We start from the raw sequence: 20,518 nt of genomic DNA, 5'->3' as shown, positions 1-20,518 counted from the left end.
AAATAGCTATTCTATATGCAAAGGCCATCTTCTGGAGTGTCCTCTATGCTTGCCATGAATTTCAAACATCATTACATTAATACATCAAATTCTAGAGGATGTTTCTAAAATGTACTTTTCTATGTTCAGGTATGCTTTAGACAGAACAAGAAAGTAAAAAATGCATAGGAATTTTAGACATAATCATTCTGCTAAAGAGCCAGGAAGGAATGCATGATCTGCTTTCTAAACAGAGGTATCTAGGTTTAGTGCCAAACCAGGTCAAAGTAATTGCTATGCTAGTAATGCAACTCCCTTTATTTCCAGGTTTATTAAAGTAAATATGCCTATTAATGCCTGCTCTATCACCATAGTAAAAATAAAGTATTCCTAGACCTAGATTTAAAATAGGTAACTAGAAGGACTTGGGTATAGAGATATGTCCCAGGAAAGTGATTCCCAGACACAGGTCAGTTGACATTCCACACCACAATCGCCTGCAGACCCAAAGGGTACAAGTGCTAGGGAGGTGACAGAACACCTGTGAGGTAGAGAAAATGTGAAGCCTTGGATTTGATTCGTGGTACCACATAGTATGGCAGAATGGTGCTCTAGTCTTTCTCTTTTCAGTCAGACTTAGGAGAGAAGAGATTCTAGAATGGTGGCCCAGGAATCATCAATGTATTAGACTGTTGGAAAAGTCATGATGCATTTTTCTGTTTCTCTATGCAAAAATGTCATGGCTATTCCAATAACCCAATATTGTTCAAAGATTTTCACAGTGATTCACAGTTGATTCAGAAGGCATTGTGGGATAGTCAAAGGCATTTGCTACAGAAACAAAAAGAAAAAAGTGCTACAACTTTGTTAGGAAGTGAACCACCAAAAGGGGAATTAAGGAGTCCTATGAGCTATGAAAGGTCTCACCAGAGTAATGGATCTAAAGGGTTGACATCTCATGTCTGGCAACTCTGGAAACCATCTGAAGTAAAACATGTCAAGGTGGCACTGTTGCACTGATTTGGCTGAGATCAGCAGATGCAGTATCAAATGGTATGGATTAAGAGAAGCATGAGGGAAAACGAGGCAAGCCCCAGAGTTTTCATGACTGGGAGAAAAACAGGTTTTATAGAGACCACCAGGGCCCAGGTGATAGGGCACATGTGCACATGTATCCATAAGTTAAAATATATACCTTAAAGTATAAGTGCACAATGGTTTGTAATGACTCAATAAGTGCAGCAAGCATATAGAAAGACCTAAAAAAAAATACACCATAAGGTACTTAATCAAATAGTTTCTATTTAGACCTAGATACTCTCTTCATCTTCATCATTTAGACCTAGATACTCTCTTCATCTTCATCACATCCCTCAATCACTCTAAGTATAACCTTGTCAGATAAAGTAAGGACTACAAAAGCTGGATAAGGGCAAGAGATGAGCATACTTTAATGATGGCTCTTTTGGTCACTATCAGGTCACCCCATCATCTGGGGCTCTAGTAAGGGAATCCTGGGATTCCCACATAAATATGATGGGCTTAGACCTCTGACAGATCCCTCTTTCCACTGCAACTGGTCATATCCATGAGGAACAACACCATAAACCCTCTTGTGGGCCTTTTCCTCAATGTGGAACAACAACGGTAGGGACTGCCCCACTCTCCAAAGGGAGGCTGAGTCAACATTCTCTGCTACTCGAAGAAATGGGTACTGAAATGAGAGCAACCTAGAATGTTCCTAGCTATGACCATGGAATAAGAGCTCAGACCTTAAGGGATGCAGAGGTTACACAGATTTTTGTCCTAAATATAAATAGACATGGACCCCAGATCAGATACGTGGGGTTTATATTTAACGATAGTTATATACTTTTCCCATATTTGGGAGCTACTCTCTGCCCTGATCCAGCTTTCTAGTACTATTTCCAACTCTGACACCATATCCCCAGACGATACCTTTAGCCCACCTGCATGTTAGCTGTTGAGCTCAGGCAAAAGTTAGTAAAGTAATGGGCCCCCTGGAATATACCCAAAACAGACTTCCTAGCCTCTTCCAAAATGGAGACCCCAAATATTATCTGCTGTATTCTTACATTTAGATTTCTGCTTACTAAACCATTTATTATGCTTTATCTCTTAATGCTTTTCAACAACCAAGTTGCAGATGCTACCATGACGCCAATCTGACTTCCCTAGGCAGATGACCTTACTAATATGCCCTGGAACCCCATCTCTCCAAAGCCCTGTTCCAGTAGGGAAAGACAGAAACAGGCTTGGGGTATGGATCAACCTGCCAATGACCATGATCAGTGGAGAAGCAATTACAGAAGCCAGACCTCCGACTTTCTGCACCCCATAATGATCCTAGGTCCATACTTCCAAATGGTTAAAGACTGTAAAGCTTCCATTGGAGGGTATGGAGTATGGAACTCTGGTGGTGGGAATTATATGGAATTGTACCTGTCTTGTCAATCATTATTAAATAAATTTAAAAATATAAGAAAAAAAAGAAAAGGGGGCTAGGTGGTGGCACACCTGTTTGAGTGCACATCTTACAATGCTCAAGGACCCAGGTTTGAGCCCCTGGTCCCCACTTGCAGGGGGAAAGCTTTACGAGTGGTGAAGCAGGGCTGCAGGTGTCTCTCTATCTCTCTCCCTCTCTATCACCCTCTCCCTTTTGATTTCTGGCTGTCTCTATCCAATAAATAAAGATAATAATAAATAAAACATTAAAAAAAAGAAAAAAGTACAAAAAAAACCTACAATAGTCATGGTCCCCTAGAAACATGCCTAAAACAGACTTCCTAACTTCCTTCCACACTAAGATCCCTATTGTCATCTGCTCTGTTCCTACTTTTTGGTTCCTGTTCATTAACCATTTTGTCTCACTTTATATCTTGCTGCCTTTCAGCCACAAATTACAGATGCTAACATGATTCCATCCAGACTTCTCTAGGCAGACAACCTCACCAATGTGTCCTGGAACCTCACCTCTCCTGAGCTCTACCCAACTAGGGAAAGATAGAAACAGGCTGGGGATATGGATTGACCTGCCAATACCCATGTCCAGTGGAAAAGCAATTACAGAATCCAGAAAACCTACCTTCTGTGTTCCAAAATAATTTCAATCCCTTCTCCCAATGGGGGAGAAGTGGTAGGAGGAAGAGGCTAACAGAACTTGGATCCTCAACTCTGTCAGGACCCAGAGAGAGAAGAAGAGAAAGAGAGGGACATTTGGATGTAGTAGTAGGGTTATGTGAAGCTTGGAAAGGAAAAGAAGATAGAACCTTTAAAAAAGAGGGGGGCAATTATATATAAATATAGACAGATTGTTGTAGAAATAATAGTTAACCATATATGCAACCTTAGGAAAACTGCTGTAGTTTATTTACAATAGAGGAATTGGGTATCCAGAACTCTGGTGGTAGGAACAGTATGGAATTATACCCCTGTTGGCATGTAATTTTGTAAATCAACATTAAATCACTAACAAAAATCATAAAAAAAATAAAAATATGCTAAGATTTTGCTAGTCACTAAGTTTGTGACTTCAGGTCAAGCACAAGAATTCTACTGACTTCACTCTATATTTCCAGCTCCTCCATATTTTGGGCTTCCTCTCTCATTCATGAATTCTCATAACAAATTGCCTCAGGGCCTTCTTTGTTTATGCTTCAGTGGCTAACAATTTTCTTGATGTTTCTTTTTGTCTCTTACTCCAAGTATCTGAAGGGAATTAAACTTACTCAATTCATTACTATCAGCCTTGATGTGCAATATTCTCACAGGTCACAAGGACCAATAGGCAGTCTAGGTCATAGGATACTAGACAATCTTTAGCTGATAATAAATCAATATATCTTCTTTAGAGTTGGATGCTATCTGCATTACAATTAATGAAAGGTGTAGATAAGAGTCACATGTTACAGAACACTGTCATCTTCACATCTGGAATTTCCTATGGTCTCTTTCCTCTATACATTGTGTTTATGGTCATAGTTGTTAATCTGAGCCATTGCCCAAAATAATTCATTTCTCAGAGAGTCTCTTCAACAAATGGTGTTGGAAAACTGGGCTTTCTTAATCCATACTCCCAGAGGAGGAGAAGTGATAAGAGGAAGAAGATAAGATGGCTTTGAACTCCAGCTTCATCAGAATCCAGAGAGGGAGGAGGAAAAGGAGAAAGACAAATGGAGATAGTAATGTTGTTGTGAGTGGCTTAGAGGGGGAGGGAGGATTGGATCAGGAAGAAAAATGGGCCAATTATGTATAAATGTACACAGATAGTTGTAAAAATGATGGCTAGCCTATGTAATGGTTTTTAGTGGAGTGACTGAAGATTCAGAACCCTGGTGGTGGGAATGGAGTGGACTAAAACCTCTATTGACATATAATTTTTAATCAATATTAAATAATTAATAAAATTTTAAAAAATAAAAGAAAAATAGGTTGAAATATGTAGAAGAATGAAACTGAACAGGAAAACATTGGCAGAACTCTTTTCCATCTAAATTTTAAAGGCATCTTCAATGATACACACCCAATTACAAAGAAGAGTAAAGCAAAAATAAACCAATAGGACTACACCAAATTTAAATGCTTTTGCACAACAAAAGATACCACCACCCAAACAAAGAGACCCCTTACAGAATGGGAGAAGATCTTTACATGCCATACATGAGACAAGAGGCTAATAACCAAAATATATAAAGAGCTCACCAAACTCAGCAACAAGAAAACAAATGACCCCATCCAAAAAAGGAGAGAGGATATCAACAGAATATTCACCAAAGAAGAGATCCAAAAGGCCAACAAACATATGAAAAAATGCTCCAAGTCACTGATTGTCAGACAAATGAAAATAAAGACAATTATGAGATACCACTTCACTCCTGTGAGAATGTCATACATCAAAAACGACAGCAGCAACAAATGCTGGAGAGGTGGGGACAAAGGAACCATCCTGCACTGTTAGTGGGAATGTCAATTAGTGCAACCCCAGTGTAGAACAGTCTGGAGAACTCTCAGAAGGCTAGAAGTGGACCTACCCTATGACCCTGCAATTCCTCTCCTGGAGATATATCCTAAGGAACCAAACATACCCATCCAAAAAGATATGTGTATACCTATGTTCATAGCAGCACAATTTTAAATAGCCAAAACCTTTAAGCAACCCAGGTGTCCAACAACAGATGAGTGGCTGAGTAAGTTGTGGTATATATGCACAATGGAATACTACTCAGCTATTAAAAATGAATTCACCAGGGGTAGGGTGGTAGCACAGTAGGTTAAGCGCATGTGGTACAAAGCATAATGACTGGTTTAAGGATCCGGGTTCGAGCCCCCAGATCCCCACCTGCAGGGGAGTCACTTCACAGGTGGTGAAGCAGGTCTGCAGGTGTCTATCTTTCTCTCTCCCTCTCTGTCTTCCCCATCTCTCTCCATTTCTCTCTGTCCTATCCAACAACGATGGCATAAAAAACAACAACAATAGTAACTACAACAACAACAAAAAAGGGCAACTAAAGGAAAAATAAATAAATAAATAAATAAATATTAAAAAGTAAAAAAAAAAATTCACCTCCTTCACCCCATCTTGGTTGAAGCTTGAAGGAATCATGTTAAATGAGATAAGTCAAAAAAGAGAAGAATGAGGCGGGGTAGATAGAATAATGGTTATGCAAACACACTCTCATGACTGAGGCTCTGATGTCCCAGGTTCAATCCCCTGCACCACCATAAGCCACAGCTGAGCAATGCTCTGATAAAAAAGAAAGAAAGAGAGAAAGAAAGAAAGAAAGAAAGAAAGAAAGAAAGAAAGAAAGAAAGAAAGATGAGTATGGAATGATCTCATTCATAGACAGAAGTTGAAAAATAAGCACAGAAGTGAAAGCACAAAGCAGAACTTGGACTAGAGTTGGTGGACTGCACCAAAATAAAAGACTCTGAGGTGGACGGGGGAGGGTTCAAGTCCTAGAACATGATGGCAGAGGAGGATCTAGTGGAGTTTGAATTGTTATGTGGAAATATTCAGAATCAATATATTTCAACATCTCCTATTTTGCTAGGTTAATAGAAGCCCATTTCTTACTTGGCTCCCAGTATATGGAAAAGTGATTAATTAATAATATTCAGTGCAAAGAGTAAAATATAGGGAATATATATATTTCAAAGTGGCAGAACACTTTTAACAAACATGAGACAACTAAAGTTATTTTTATTATAAATGAATCAGGAAAGCAAACACCAAAGACCAAATACCAAAGGTAAAGTGGCATACAAAGGTAAAGTGGCATACAGCTCTGGATTAAGTGAAATTTTAAAAAGGAGTTGTCCTATAAGTAGAATAAGTACACAGTGCATTTTAAGGCAATTCCCTATGCTGACAAAGTATGAGATGCAATGCTGCAACCAAAACCTGATTTCCAATTTTACACCAAACAGACTTTTTAATCATGTGAAATATACCATCTGGTGAACTTAAAGAGAGTCTGCTATGGTTCTAATAGCCAGGGGACAATTATCTGTCCTTTAAGAATTAATCCCTATGTCACTTACCATGATTCCTTCAAGTTCTATCCAAGATGAAGAAAAGGAGATGACTTCATCATGGAAGGGTGGGGGGTGCTGGTGCATGATGGTGGGAAAGAACCTAAGTTGGGGGTAAGAGTATTTTACCTGTCACAGGGAGACGAGAAATTGTATCCATGTGTCAACAACTATACTTTATTAATCCCCCAATCAATAAAGGAAGGAAATAAATTAACCCCTAGCCCTATAAAAGACTGGTGCTGAGGCTGGGCAGTGGCATATTCAGTTAAGCACAAATGTTATCATGTACAAGGAACAGCTTCAAGCCGCCAGTCCCAACCTGCAGGGAGGTGGTTCACAAGCAGTAAAGCAGGTCTTCAGGTGTATATCCTTCGCTCTCCTTCTCTATCTCCCCTCTCAATTGATTTCTGTCCTATCAAATAAAAATAGGAAGAAAAAAAGAGCTAGTGCCGATTTTTTTTCCTTATTGGGGGATTAATGGTTTATAGTCAACAGTAAAATACAGTATATGCACATGAGTAACATTTCTGTTTTCCACTTAGCAATGTATGCCCCTCTAGGTCATCCTCTGCCATCATGTTCCAGGACCTGTACCCCCCCCCCATGCTAGAGTCTAATACTTTGGTGCAACACACCAAATCCAGTCCATGTTCTGCTTTGTGTTTTCTTATTTTTCAGCTTCTTCTTCTTCTTCTTCTTCTTATTATTATTATTATTATTATTATTACTAGTGACTTAATATTGATAAGACAAGATTTTTGGATAAGAGGGGCACAATTCACAACTCCCACCACCAGAGTGTCATATCCCATCCCCTCCACTGGAAGTTTCCCCAGAAGGTGGGAGGTCTGGCTTCCATAATTGCTTCTCCACTGGACATGGGTGTTGACAGGTTGATCAACACCCCCAGCCTGTCTCTACCTTACCCTAGTGAGGTAGGGCTCTGGGGAGGTGGAGTTCCAGGAGACATTGGTGATGTCGTCTGTCCAGGGAAGGCAGGTTGGCATCATGGTAGTGTTTTTCAACTTCTGTGTATGAGTGAGATCATCCCATATTCATCCTTCTCTTCCTGATTTATCTCACTTAACATGATTCTTTCAAGCTCTCCACAGGGGCTGAAATAGTTTACATTCCCACCAGCAGTGCAGGAGGTTTCTTTTGTCCAGTATTTGTTGCTGCTACTTTTTCTGATGTATGACATTCTCACAGGAGTGAAGTGGTGTCTCATTATTGCCTTATTTGAATTTCTCTGACATCCAAGTTCTTAATCTATTTGGAATTTACTTTTGTGTTTGGTGAAATATAGTGTTTCAGTTTCATTCTTCTGCAAGTTTCAACCTAATTTTTCCAACACCATTTGTTGAAGAGACTCTCCTTTTCCCATTTAATAGTTAGGGCACCTTTGTCAAAGATTAGATGTCCATAGGTATGGGAGCTCATTTCTGGCATGTCAGTCCTATTCCACTGGTCAATGTGTCTATTTATGTTCTAGTACCAAGCAGTTTTAGTTACAATGGCCCTATAATACAATTTGAGATCTGGGAGTGTGATGCCTCTGATTCTGTTCTTTCTTCTCAAGATTGTTTTGGCAATTCTAGGTCTTTTCTGGTTCCCGATAAACATCTGTAGCATTTGATCTATTCTCCTAAAAATGTGGTTGGGATCTTGATGGGGATAGCAATAAATTTGTATATGGCTCTGGGTAGTATATTCATTTTGATGATGTTAATTTTTCCTACCCAGGAACATGGAATATCTTTCCACTTCTTTATGCTTTCTTCTGTTTCCTTGAATAGTGACTCATAATTTTCAGAATACAAGTCTTTCACTTCTTTTGTCAGGTTTATTCCTATATATTGTATTGCTTTTGGTACTATAGTAAAAGGAATTTATTTCCGCATTTCTTCTTCTGCTAACTTAGAGTTTGCATAAAGGAATGCCATTGACTCATATGCTAATTTTGTAGCCTGACACCTTACTATATTGCCTGATAATTTCCAAGAGCTTCATACTAGATTCTTTAGGTTTTTTTATATGTATACTATCATATCATCTGCAAATAGTGAGAATTTGACTTCTGTATACCATCTGTATCCCTTTAATTCCTTGCTCCTGCCTGATTGCTATGGCAAGAACTCCCAACACTGTTGAGTAGTAATGGTGATAGTGGGCAACCTTGTCAAGTACCTGATCTGAGGGGGGGATACTTCCAAAATTTAGGTTATTATCTCTAGTAAGTCAAACTATGTATGCATTTAATGCTACTAATAGAGTATCTCTTTATTTTCCTTCCACTTCTCTGCCAATACTTCAATCTTCTTTCAAGTGCTTCCTTCTCTCCCCTTCTCTTTAGAATTTGCTGCTCCCATGAATCAACATTACAACTTCTTATTTTACTCTAGGATAATTTGAGGGGGTGAAGTCATACCCTCAGCCATGACTTCCACCAATAGTCATGACTAGTGACTAATGCCTATGTCACCAAACAAGATAATCCTCCTGAATTCCAGATCCATAAATTTAGCAGCATTTAGACATCTCACCTGAATATAACAGAAGAGTTTCAAACTCACAGAATCCAAAACTGATCTTATCATTTTCCCAAACATGCCATAACATCAATTTTGGCCTTAACTGCTTTGTGCCTTAATTGTTAAAAACAAACAAAAAACTCCTAGAAACTATTCTTTCCACATAGCCCTATTCAATCTGGCATTTACGAATTACAAGGAGAGCTTCCTTTTGTTTGAAATGTTTCCTTGGTTCCCTGTTATCTTTAAGATAATGGAAAACAGACTTAGGCTATCTAAAGTAACCGAGATTCGTTACAAAAAGTTTTCTTTCTTTTAAAAATATATTTTATTAATGATTTAACAGTGTTTATATAATTATAAATTTTCAAGAATGCATTCACACTCACACATATGTTACCACACCCTCCAACCAAGTTCTATGCCCCCATAATATCACAAAATCCAAAAGACTGTTTCATTACCATTTTTCCAGTTCATCTCTTTAACTCAACCATATTCTTCATATGACTAAAACCAACCTGTGGTTGTAAAAATTTTTAAGTCAATGTAGAAGAAAATAATCTCACACAACCCAGTACTAGCTGTTCAGGATCATTCAAGACATTCGGTCAACACTCAAGCAGCAAGATTATAAAGAGCGGATTTTTGTTGTTATTGTTGTTTATTTGTTTTGTTTTTTAATTTAAAGGATGTTTCTTAATATTTTATTTATTCATTATTGGATAGAGACAGAGAGAAATTGAGAGGGGACATAGGGAGAGAGAGACAGACACCTGCAGCCCTGCTTTACCACTTGTGAAGCTTTCCCCTGCAGGTGGGGACCAGGGACTTGAACCTGGGTTCTTGTGCACTGTAATGTGTGCACTTAACCAGTTGTGCCACTGCCTGGTCCTTTTTTTTTTTTTTTTTTTTTTGTTTTTTGCCACCAGAATTATGACTGGGGCTGGGTGACAGTACTACAAATCCACTGTTCCCAGTGGCAATCTTTTTCCTTTTTTAAAAAAAAATTTATTTGATAGTACAGAGTGAAATTGAGAAGGGAAGGGGAGAGAGAGAGAGGAAGAGAAATCTGAAGATCTGCTTCACCTTTGTGAATCCTCTGCACTGTAAGTGGGGAGTGGGGGCTCGAACCTCAGTCCTTATGTGGGTCTTTGCACATTGTACTATGTGCAATTAACTGGAAGCACCACCATCTGGGCCCCTAGGAGCTTTTTAAAAAGTGTTACACCACTATTATTTTGCTCCCTGCTTCCCATTGTACATCTCCTATCACTCTCTCTACTACCAATTGTCTGCTAACTTCTACAGAGATTCAAAATGTTAGAGTCTACAATCACCTAGCTCATTATGAGTTCTTTCCCAAGTAAACTTTTTGGCCATAAATCTCCTCATATATTACCAGTTTGCTAGGTAATAGCTCAGACTATAAATTAAGGTAAGAAAAAAACTTTTTTTTTTGCCTCCAGGGTTACTGCTGGGTGAGCTCAGTGCTTGCACCAAGAATCCACTGCTCCTGGATGCTATTTTTTCCCTTTTGTCACCCCCTTTTTTTTAATCATTGTTGGGGTTAGTATTGTTGTTATTGATGCCGTTGTTGTTGGATAGGACAGAGAGAAGTGGAGAGAGGAGGGGAAACAGAGAGAAGGAGAGAAATGGACACCTGCAGGTCTGCTTCACCACTTGTGAAGCAACCCTCCTGCAGGTGGGGAGCCGGGGGGCTCGAACCAGGATCCATAATCCGATCCTTGCACTTTGCGCCATGTGTGCTAAACCCACTGCATTACTGCCCGATCCCCAGAAAAAAAAAACTTTTATTTTTCTAAAACAACTAAATTTCTATCTCAAAATTTTATTCATCTGACAGAAAGTATATTTGGTTAATTCAGAGAAGTCACTCAATTCAGGTTTCCTCACTCAAATAAGTTCTTCTCTTACTTCTTAAAAGATGTCTTAGCTTGAGCCACCTAAAACAGGATCTAAGGCTAATGGCTTGAGCTCTGACCACATCTCCTGGAAACGGTAGGATTTTCTGCCTTTAGTAGGACAGTCAATAAGGGGTCCTAGCAGTGACACCAAGGAGGTGACTATAACTTAATTTGGGTTAAGAATTAGAGTAGGAAAAAAGGGGGAAAATTTTTTTTCCTTTTAATTTTTAAGCATACATCCTCTCTCTTCCCCCCCCCCATAACCAGTCCCTGGGGACCAGCTCCCCTGCTAGGAGCCTCTTTCTTTACCAAATTCCTGTCCCACCAGGGAGTATCATTCATTCTAAGTCTATAAAAGGAAAGGTCTCACCCGAGTAATGAAGCTGAAGGGTTGTTATTCCACACTTGAAGTCTCTGGACACAGTCTGAGGTGAAGCATGTTGAGGTGGCAATCGCTGCATTGGTTAGGTTGTGATCGGCGGATGCAATATTATTTGGTATGGATTGGGAGACGCATACAGGAAAGTGGGCCCTATCCAAGGGTTCCAGGACTGGGGGAAGTAGGGGCTCTATAGTGGAGATGTGAGGTTCCTGCTGTCTTAGGGTTCCTAAAGACAATAGATAGTTAATGTTATCATCACATTATTTGGTAATTGGGTTAACTTTGAAAAGTCCTTTTGTTATGGTTTGCTGTACAGTATCCAGTATCTTGTGTATAGCTGTGCTATTGGATGCTTCTAATCTACTTGGTCCAGGCTTTTGAGAGAGTCTGCATATCAAATACACAGCCTATATATTAAAAAGATCCAGTTTGTGTTTTGAAAAACTTTGAGACATACAATTGATTTTCCCCCTCTCATATTAATTAACTACTGATTTATATGTCTACATTTTGCTAGGAGTGTACATAAACACCATTCCCACCACCAAAAGACTGTGAACCATCCCTCCCACCCACTCCCACCCCCCACTGGCCCAGGAAGCTGCATGTCTACCCCTCACCACTGGGTTTTTACTTCGGTGCCCTACTTACAATTTGATCAGGTCCTGCTTATAGTTTCCCTTTCAGATCTTCTTAGTCAACTTCTGTTGATGAGTGGGATCATCCCATACTCATCTTTATCTTTCTGACTTAGCTCACTTAACATAATTCCTTATAGCTCTTTCCAAGATGGGTCTACTAAGTCTATACCCTTCTGAAACCACTGGCCTTTTTTCTTTCTAAGTAGCCAACCCCCCCACCTCACCCCACATAGCTAGTTAAATAATTAAAAATAAATAAAAGTCACATACAAGGGAAAACCCATAAGATTATCTGCAGACTTCTCCACTCAAACTCTAAAAGCCAGAAGAGAATGGCAAGATATCTATGGAGCCCTGAATGAAAAAGGGTTTCAACCAAGGATAATATATCCTGCTAGACTTTCATTCAAACTAGATGGAGGGATCAAAACCTTCTTAGACAAACAACACTAAGCCGGCCCTGAAAGAGGTTCTAAAAGACCTCTTATAAACAAGAACATCACTATAATACTGGCAATATATCAGGAATATTTTAGAACAATGGCACTACAATACATTAAATCCATAATATCAATAAACGTCAATGGCTTAAACTCACCCATCAAAACGCACAAGGTGGAGGGATGGATCAGAAAACATAGCCCAACCATATGCTGCTTGCAAGAATCCCAACTGTCACACAAGATAAACACAGACTTAAAGTGAAAGGATGGAAAACTATCATACAGGCTAACGGACAACAAAAAAGGGTAGGAACAGCCATTCTCATCTCAGACATGATAGATTTTAAATTAAATAAAGTAATAAAAGATAGGCAAGGACATTACATAATGTAATGATTAGAGGATCAATCAGCCAAGAAGACTTAACAATTATTAACATCTATGCACCCAATGAGGGACCATCTAAATACATTAAGCACCTACTGAAAGAATTTCAAAAATACATCAATAGTAATACAATAATAGTGGGAGACTTCAATACCCCACTCTCACACTTAGACAGATCAACAAAGCAGAGAACCAATAAAGATACAAGAGAATTGAATGAAGAGATTGACAGACTAGACCTCTTGGACATTTTCAGAGTTCTTCAGCCCAAAAAACTGGAATACACCTTCTTTTCAAATACACATAACAAATACTCAAGGACAGACTACATGTTAGGCCACAAAGACAGCATTAATAAATTCAAGAGCATTGAAATCATCCCAAGTATCTTCTCAGACCACAGTGGAGTAAAACTAACATTTAACAACAAACAGAAAATTATTAAAAGTCACAGAATTTGGAAACTAAACAACATACTCCTTAAGAACCACTGGGTCAGACTCACTCAAGCAGGAAATTCAAATGTTCCTGGAAACAAATGAAAATGAAGACACAACCTATCAAAATATTTGGGACACAGCTAAAGCAGTACTGAGAGGAAAGCTTATAGCCATACAATCACATATTAAACACCACGAAGAAGCTCAAATAAACGACCTTACTGCACAACTCAAGGACATAGAGAAAGAGGAACAAAGGAACCCTAAAGCAACCAGAAGGACAGAAATCACTAAAGTTATACCAGAAATAAACAACATCGACAATAAAAGAACCATACAAAAGATCAATGAAGCCAAATGTTGGTTCTTTGAAAGAGTAAACAAAATTGACAAACCACTAGCCAGACTCACCAAACAAAAAAAAGAGAAGACTCAAATTAATAGAATTGTAAACGATGGAGGAGATATCACAACTGACACCACAGAAATCCAGAGACACCTGCGAAACTTCTATAAAGAACTATACGCCACCAAGCTAGAGAATCTGGAAGAAATGGAACAATTCCTAGAAGCATATGCACTTCCAAAACTGAACCAAGAAGAACTACAAAATCTAAATGCACCAATCACAGACAAAGAAATTGAAACCGTTATTAAGAATCTCCCCAACAACAAAAGTCCTGGACCAGATGTCTTCACAGACGAATTCTACAAAACTTTCAGGAAACAGTTAGTACCCATACTTCTTAAGCTTTTCCACAAGATTGAAGAAACAGGAATACTCCCTTCCACCTTCTATGAAGCCAACATCACCCTGATACAAAAAGCTGATAGGGACAGAACAAAAAAGGAAAACTACAGACCAATATCTCTGATGAACATAGATGACAAAATATTAAACAAGATCTTGGCCAACTGGATACAGCAACATATCAAAAAGATTGTTCATCATGACCAAGTGGGATTCATCCCAGGAATGCAAGGCTGGTTCAACATCCGTAAGTCCATCAATGTCTTTCACCACATCAATAAAAGCAAAGCCAAAAACCACATGATTATCTCAATAGATGCAGAGAAAGCCTTTGACAAAATCCAACACACATTCATGTTAAAAACTCTACAAAAAATGGGAATAGATGGGAAATTCCTCAAGATAGTGGAGTCTATATATAGCAAACCTACAGCCAAAATCATACTCAATGGACAGAAGCAGAAAACATTCCCCCTGAGATCAGGGACTAGACAGGGCTGTCCACTGTCACCGTTACTCTTCAACATAGTATTGGAAGTTCTTGCCATAGCAATCAGGCAAGAGAAAGAAATCAAAGGAATACAGATTGGAAGGGAAGAAATCAAGCTCTCACTATTTGCAGATGATATGATAGTATACATAGAAAAACCTAAAGAATCCAGCAGAAAATTACTGGAAGTTATTAGGCAATATAGCAAGGTATCAGGCTACAAAATCAATGTACAAAAATCAGTGGCATTTCTTTATGCAAACACTAAAACTGAAGAAGAAGATATCCAGAAATCACTCCCATTTACTGTTTCAGCAAAATCAATCAAATACCTAGGAATAAAGTTGACCAAAGAAGTGAAAGACTTGTATGCTGAAAACTATGAGTCGCGACTCAAGGAAATAGAAACTGATACCAAGAAATGGAAAGATATCCCATGCTCATGGATTGGAAGGATAAATATCATCAAAATGAATATTCTCCCCAGAGCCATATACAAATTTAATGCAATACCCATCAAAGTTCCACCAAGCTTCTTTAAGAGAATAGAACAAACACTACAATCATTTATCTGGAACCTGAAAACACCTAGAATTGCCAAAACCATCTTGAGGAAAAGAAACAGAAATGGAGGCATCACACGCACAGACCTTAAACTATATTATAAAGCCATCATCATCAAAACAGCATGGTACTGGAACAAAAATAGGCACACAGACCAGTGGAACAGAATTGAAAGCCCAGAAATAAATCCCCACACCTACGGACATCTAATCTTTGATAAGGGGGCCCAAAGGATTACATGGAAATAGGAGGCTCTCTTCAATAAATGGTGCTAGGAAAACTGGGTTGTAACATGCAGAAGAATGAAATTGAACCACTTTATCTCACCAGAAACAAAAATCAATTCCAAATGGATCAAAGACCTAGATGTCAGACCAGAAACAATCAAATACTTAGAGGAAAACATTGGTAAAACACTTTCCCACCTACACCTAAAGGACATCTTTGATTAATCAAACCCAATTGCAAGGAAGACTAAAGCAGAAACAAACCAATGGGACTACATCTAATTGAAAAGCTTCTGCACAGCCAACGAAATGATTAAACAAACAGAGAGACCCCTCACAGAATCGGAAAAGATCTTCACATGCCAGACATCAGACAAGAAACTAATCACCAAAATATATAAAGAGCTCAGCAAACTTAGCACCAAAAAAGCAAATGACCCCATCCAAAAATGGGCAGAGGATATGAACAAAACTTTCACTACAGAGGAGATCCAAAAGGCTAACAAACATATGAAAAACTGCTCTAGGTCACTGATTGTCAGAGAAATGCAAATTAAGGCAGCACTAACATATCACCTCACTCCTGTAAGAATGGCATACATCAAAAAGGACTGCAGCAACAAATGCTGAAGAGGTTGTGGGGACAGAGGAACCCTTTTACATTGCTGGTGGGAATGTAAATTGGTACAGCCTCTGTGGAGAGCAGTCTGGAAAACTTTCAGAAGGCTAGACATGCACCTTCCATATGATCCAGTAATTCTTCTCTAAAAGCAGTACCTGACCAAATTGTAAGTAGGGCACCAAAGTAAAAACCCTGTGGTGAGGGGTAGACATGTAGCTTCCTGGGCCAGTGGGGGGTGGGAGTGGGTGGGAGGGATAGGTCACAGTCTTTTGTTGGTGGGAATGGTGTTTATGTACACTCCTAGCAAAATGTAGACATATAATCACTAGTTAATTAATTTGAGAGGGGGAAAATCAATTGTATGTCTCAAAGTTTTTCAAAACACAAACTGGATCTTTTTAATATATAGGCTGTGTATTTGATATGTGGACTCTCTCAAAAGCCTAGACCAAGTAGATCAGAAGCATCCAATAGCACAGCTATATACAAGATACTGGGTATTGTACAGCAAACCATAACAAAAGGACTTTTCAAAGTTAACCCAATTACCAAATAATGTGAATGATAACATTAACTATCGATTGTCTTTTGGAACCCTAAGACAGCAGGAACCTCACATCTCCACTATAGAGCCCCTACTTCCCCCAGTCCTGGAACCCTTGGATAGGGCCCACTTTCCCGTATGCCTCTCCCAATCCCTATCAAATAATATTGCATCCGCCGATCACAACCTATCCAACGCAACGATTGCTACCTCAACATGCTTCACTTCAGACTTGTCCAGGCACTTCACGTGTGGAATGACAACCCTTCAGCTTCATTACTCGGGTGAGACCTTTCCTTTCATAGTATACTCTAATTCCATCTCAGGTGGTTCACTTTCTAACAAAGTCCCATAACCTAGATATACACCAGTTTCTGTGAGAGAGAGCATATCTTCACACGTATCTATAAACTACTGCAAAATATATACCTGAAAGCAGAAGTACACTGGAGTTTGCAGTGAGTACCTCCCTAACACTTCCTCTCCACTATTCCAAGCTTTGGATCCATGATTGTTCAACAATTTGTTTGGCTTCGTATGTTAACTCTCTTTTCAGTCACCAGGTTCCAGATGCCATCAGGATGCTGGCCAGGCTTCCTTGGATTGAAGACCCCACCAATGTGTCCTGGAGCTCAGCTTCCCCAGAGACACACCCTACTAGGGAAAGAGAGAGGCAGATTGGGAGTATGGACCGACCAGTCAACGCCCATGTTCAGCGGGGAAGCAATTACAGAAGCCAGACCTTCTACCTTCTGCAACCCACAATGACCCTGGGTCCATGCTTCCAGAGGGATGGAGAATGGGAAAGCTATCAGGGGAGGGAGTGGGATATGGAGATTGGGTGGTGGGAATTGTGTGGAGTTGTACCCCTCCTACCCTATGGTTTTGTTGATTAATCCTTTCTTAAATAAAAAAAAACAGGATCTAAGATGAGGAACTGGATTTTTATAATTTCTGTGAGATATAACCTTTGGAAACAGGAATAAGAAAGCAAGACAAGGGCTGGAGAGGTAGCTGAAAGTGTTAGAACACTGAAATTTTATGCCTGAGAGCCAAGATTCCATGTCAATTACCATTATTAACCAGAGATGAGCAGAGTTCTGATCTTTCCCCTAAAAATAAATAAATAAGGGGGGATAGACTAGGGCAGAATGTTTATCTAAGAAGAGATACAAAGGGTCAATAGGTAAATGGCAAAATTTACGAAGTCACTGATAATCAAGGAGAGGCAAATAAAAACAACAATTAAATACCACTTTACATCTGTGAGAGTGTCATACATTAGAATAGACAGAACACCAACTGTTGGAGAGGTTATGGGGGTAAGGGAACTCTGTTGCACTGCCGGTGAGAATGTAAATTGTTCTAACTCCTGTGAATAACAGTCTGTAGATTCACCAGAAATGAACCTATTCTATGATCCAGTAATTCCTCTCCTGTGCATATACACCTGCAAAACAGACACCTATCTGAAGAGATCCATGCACACCTATATTCATAGCAGCACAGCTTGTAGTAGTCTAAACTTGGAAGCAACCCAGATTCCCAATGGTGGATAAGTGGGTAAGAAAGCTATGGTATATATACACAAATTGAACACTATGCAGCTGTCAAAAATATAAGATCCTCTCTTTCACAATATCTTGATCAGAATTAGAAGGTATCATGTCTAGTGAAATAAGCAGAAAGAGAATGATCAATACTGAATGATCTTACTTATAGATGAAACTTAAGAGTAAAAACAGTAAGGAAAAACATAAGGTGATACTTGAGCTGGTTGTGCTGTATTGCACCAAAGCAAAGAACTCTGAGGAAGGAGGGAAAGGAATGAGATGAAGGGACAAAATAGCAAAGAAGAAGAAATAAGGACATAAAAGAAAACACAACAAAAAGTTTGAATTGGGTAAGTTGTACTGCAGCAAAGCAAAAGACTCTGCGGAGGGAGTGTAGGGGTATAGAGGGCCTTGGGGTCTTGATGTACCCATGTGTCAACAACCATATTGTAAGCCATTAGCCCCTCAACAAAATGGGGGGCGGGCGCACCTGGTTGAGTGCACATAGTACAACGCACAAGGATCTGGGTTTGATCCCCCAGTCCCCACCTACTGGTGAAAAGCTTCATGAGTGATGAAGCTGGGATCCAGGTGTCTCTCTATCAAGCAGGGCTGCAGGTGTCTCACAATCTTTCTTCCTCTCTATCTCTCCCTCCCCTCTCCATTCTATTTCTATGCAATAAATAAATATAGTAAATTTTTTAATTAAAAAATTAAATGAGGGGAGAGTCTTAAACTTTAAAGTAGTTCTTGTCTGAGGAAACAAAGTTATAAGCATAATGCACATTTTACTACCACGGGATTAAAACACACACACACACACACTGAATCAAAGGGAAAGACAACAAGGGAATTATGCTTGATGCTCAAGGAGAATCAATTTGCTTTTGAGAGGAATTACTCACCCTCTAAGAGTAGCTTTCTCCTTGGCTCTCTAAAATATCAACATATTTCCTAGAACTAAGAACACTTTATTTTATAATGGTTCATGGTACTATTAAATAGTACACAGTAAGAAAAATTGGGGGCATAGCTCAGGGGTAAAGCATTTACCTGCACAGTATGAAAAATTAACTGGTCACATACTGCTTACCTTCTAAGTCTTACTATGAGCATGCAGGAATACCTCATGGAATCCCTGATATGCTAGGAACCAAACAAGCAGCTGTGTTTCTTTTGTTATTATAAATTAGACAGAGGATAGAAAACTACTTTTCTTGGAAAATAGTACCTAGGAATATGGAATATTAAATAAGCCTTATTTCTTGTCATAGTGTTTCCAAATGTGCATCATTTGTATATATTTTTCAACTTAATAGAATATTTTAGCAATTTATAACTGTAAGTATATCAATCAGGGTTATGGCAAGAAAAAATAATTCTACTCCGATGATTCAATGATATTTTAATAAAGGACTACTTACGGATGTGTGAGTAAGTTTGGGGCAAAAACAAGAAAGGTTGAGGCATCTACAGATGAATCATAACTGGAAGCCATTACTGACCTTATGATTAAAAGAAAAGGAGGAAGAAATAGTGTTACAGAAACTAGTGAAATCTGGGACTATGTAAAAAGAGACACTCAGCAGAAATTATAGTGACTGAGAGACTTGACCATAGCCAGAAGTGCAGGTGCAAAGCAGGGTAAGAATGGGGAAAAGATATCAATCTATATCTTACTCTCTTCATGTCCTATGATCTCATGCTTGTGATTTCTTTAGCTGAGCCAATAAAGCAAACACCAAGAACTTAATATATGTTCAACAGTGTTTGTTGAATGACTTTTCCTCCCATTTCAGCATACTTTCATGAGAATATAGCCTAGAAATATTTAGTAATAACCAACTAGTCTGTAAATAATTGAGTCCACTTATCACCTGGAAAGAACATGATACATGAAATTACATTTATTAGAGTTTCACATTCACCCAAAAATTAATTTAGACTCTACCACAAGGTGCTGTACATAAAAAGGATCTTCTACAAATGTTCAGACAAACACTCAGCAAAAAGAAAATAAATAGGATGGGGAAATGGCTCCATTGGTAGAGGATTTGACTTGTACTCAGTTCAATCCCTGGTGCCACATTACCAGGTCAGTGCCCTAACTTCTCTCTCTTTCCCTCTCTCTCTCTTCCTCCCTCCTTTTCTGCCACTATTTCTGTATCATGTGAGACTCTCTTTCACATATAATAAGCAAAACAAGTATTTTTTAAAAGAAAATAGAATACATACACATATATATGTATATGGGTATATACATATATGTGTGTACCTTTAATGAATGGGTATTTATATGCAAATGTATATTAGATATTCTCCGTTTCCTTTCTCCAGATTTTGTCCACAAGTCATCCTGCTTTGTACTCTGACAAACTGAACTATTTATATTATATCAGTTGATTTCCTCACCTATGACTTCCTGTTGGCTTAAGACAATTGGAAGGAACAGTAGCATCAGTTCAAAAGGAAGTAAAAGAG

At 38.8% G+C, this 20,518-nt stretch overlaps 1 pseudogene; it reads right to left on the bottom strand.

Moving 5' to 3' along the window:
* LOC103128366 (AP-3 complex subunit sigma-1-like) overlaps positions 1-19,535 on the bottom strand; it is a 43,055-nt pseudogene extending 23,520 nt beyond the window's left edge.
* Positions 19,536-20,518: the final 983 nt, after the last annotated feature.

This window comes from Erinaceus europaeus, chromosome X (assembly GCF_950295315.1).
Source record: "Erinaceus europaeus chromosome X, mEriEur2.1, whole genome shotgun sequence".
Taxonomy (NCBI): Eukaryota; Metazoa; Chordata; class Mammalia; order Eulipotyphla; family Erinaceidae; genus Erinaceus; species Erinaceus europaeus.
This window is presented reverse-complemented; position numbering and strand designations above follow the sequence as displayed.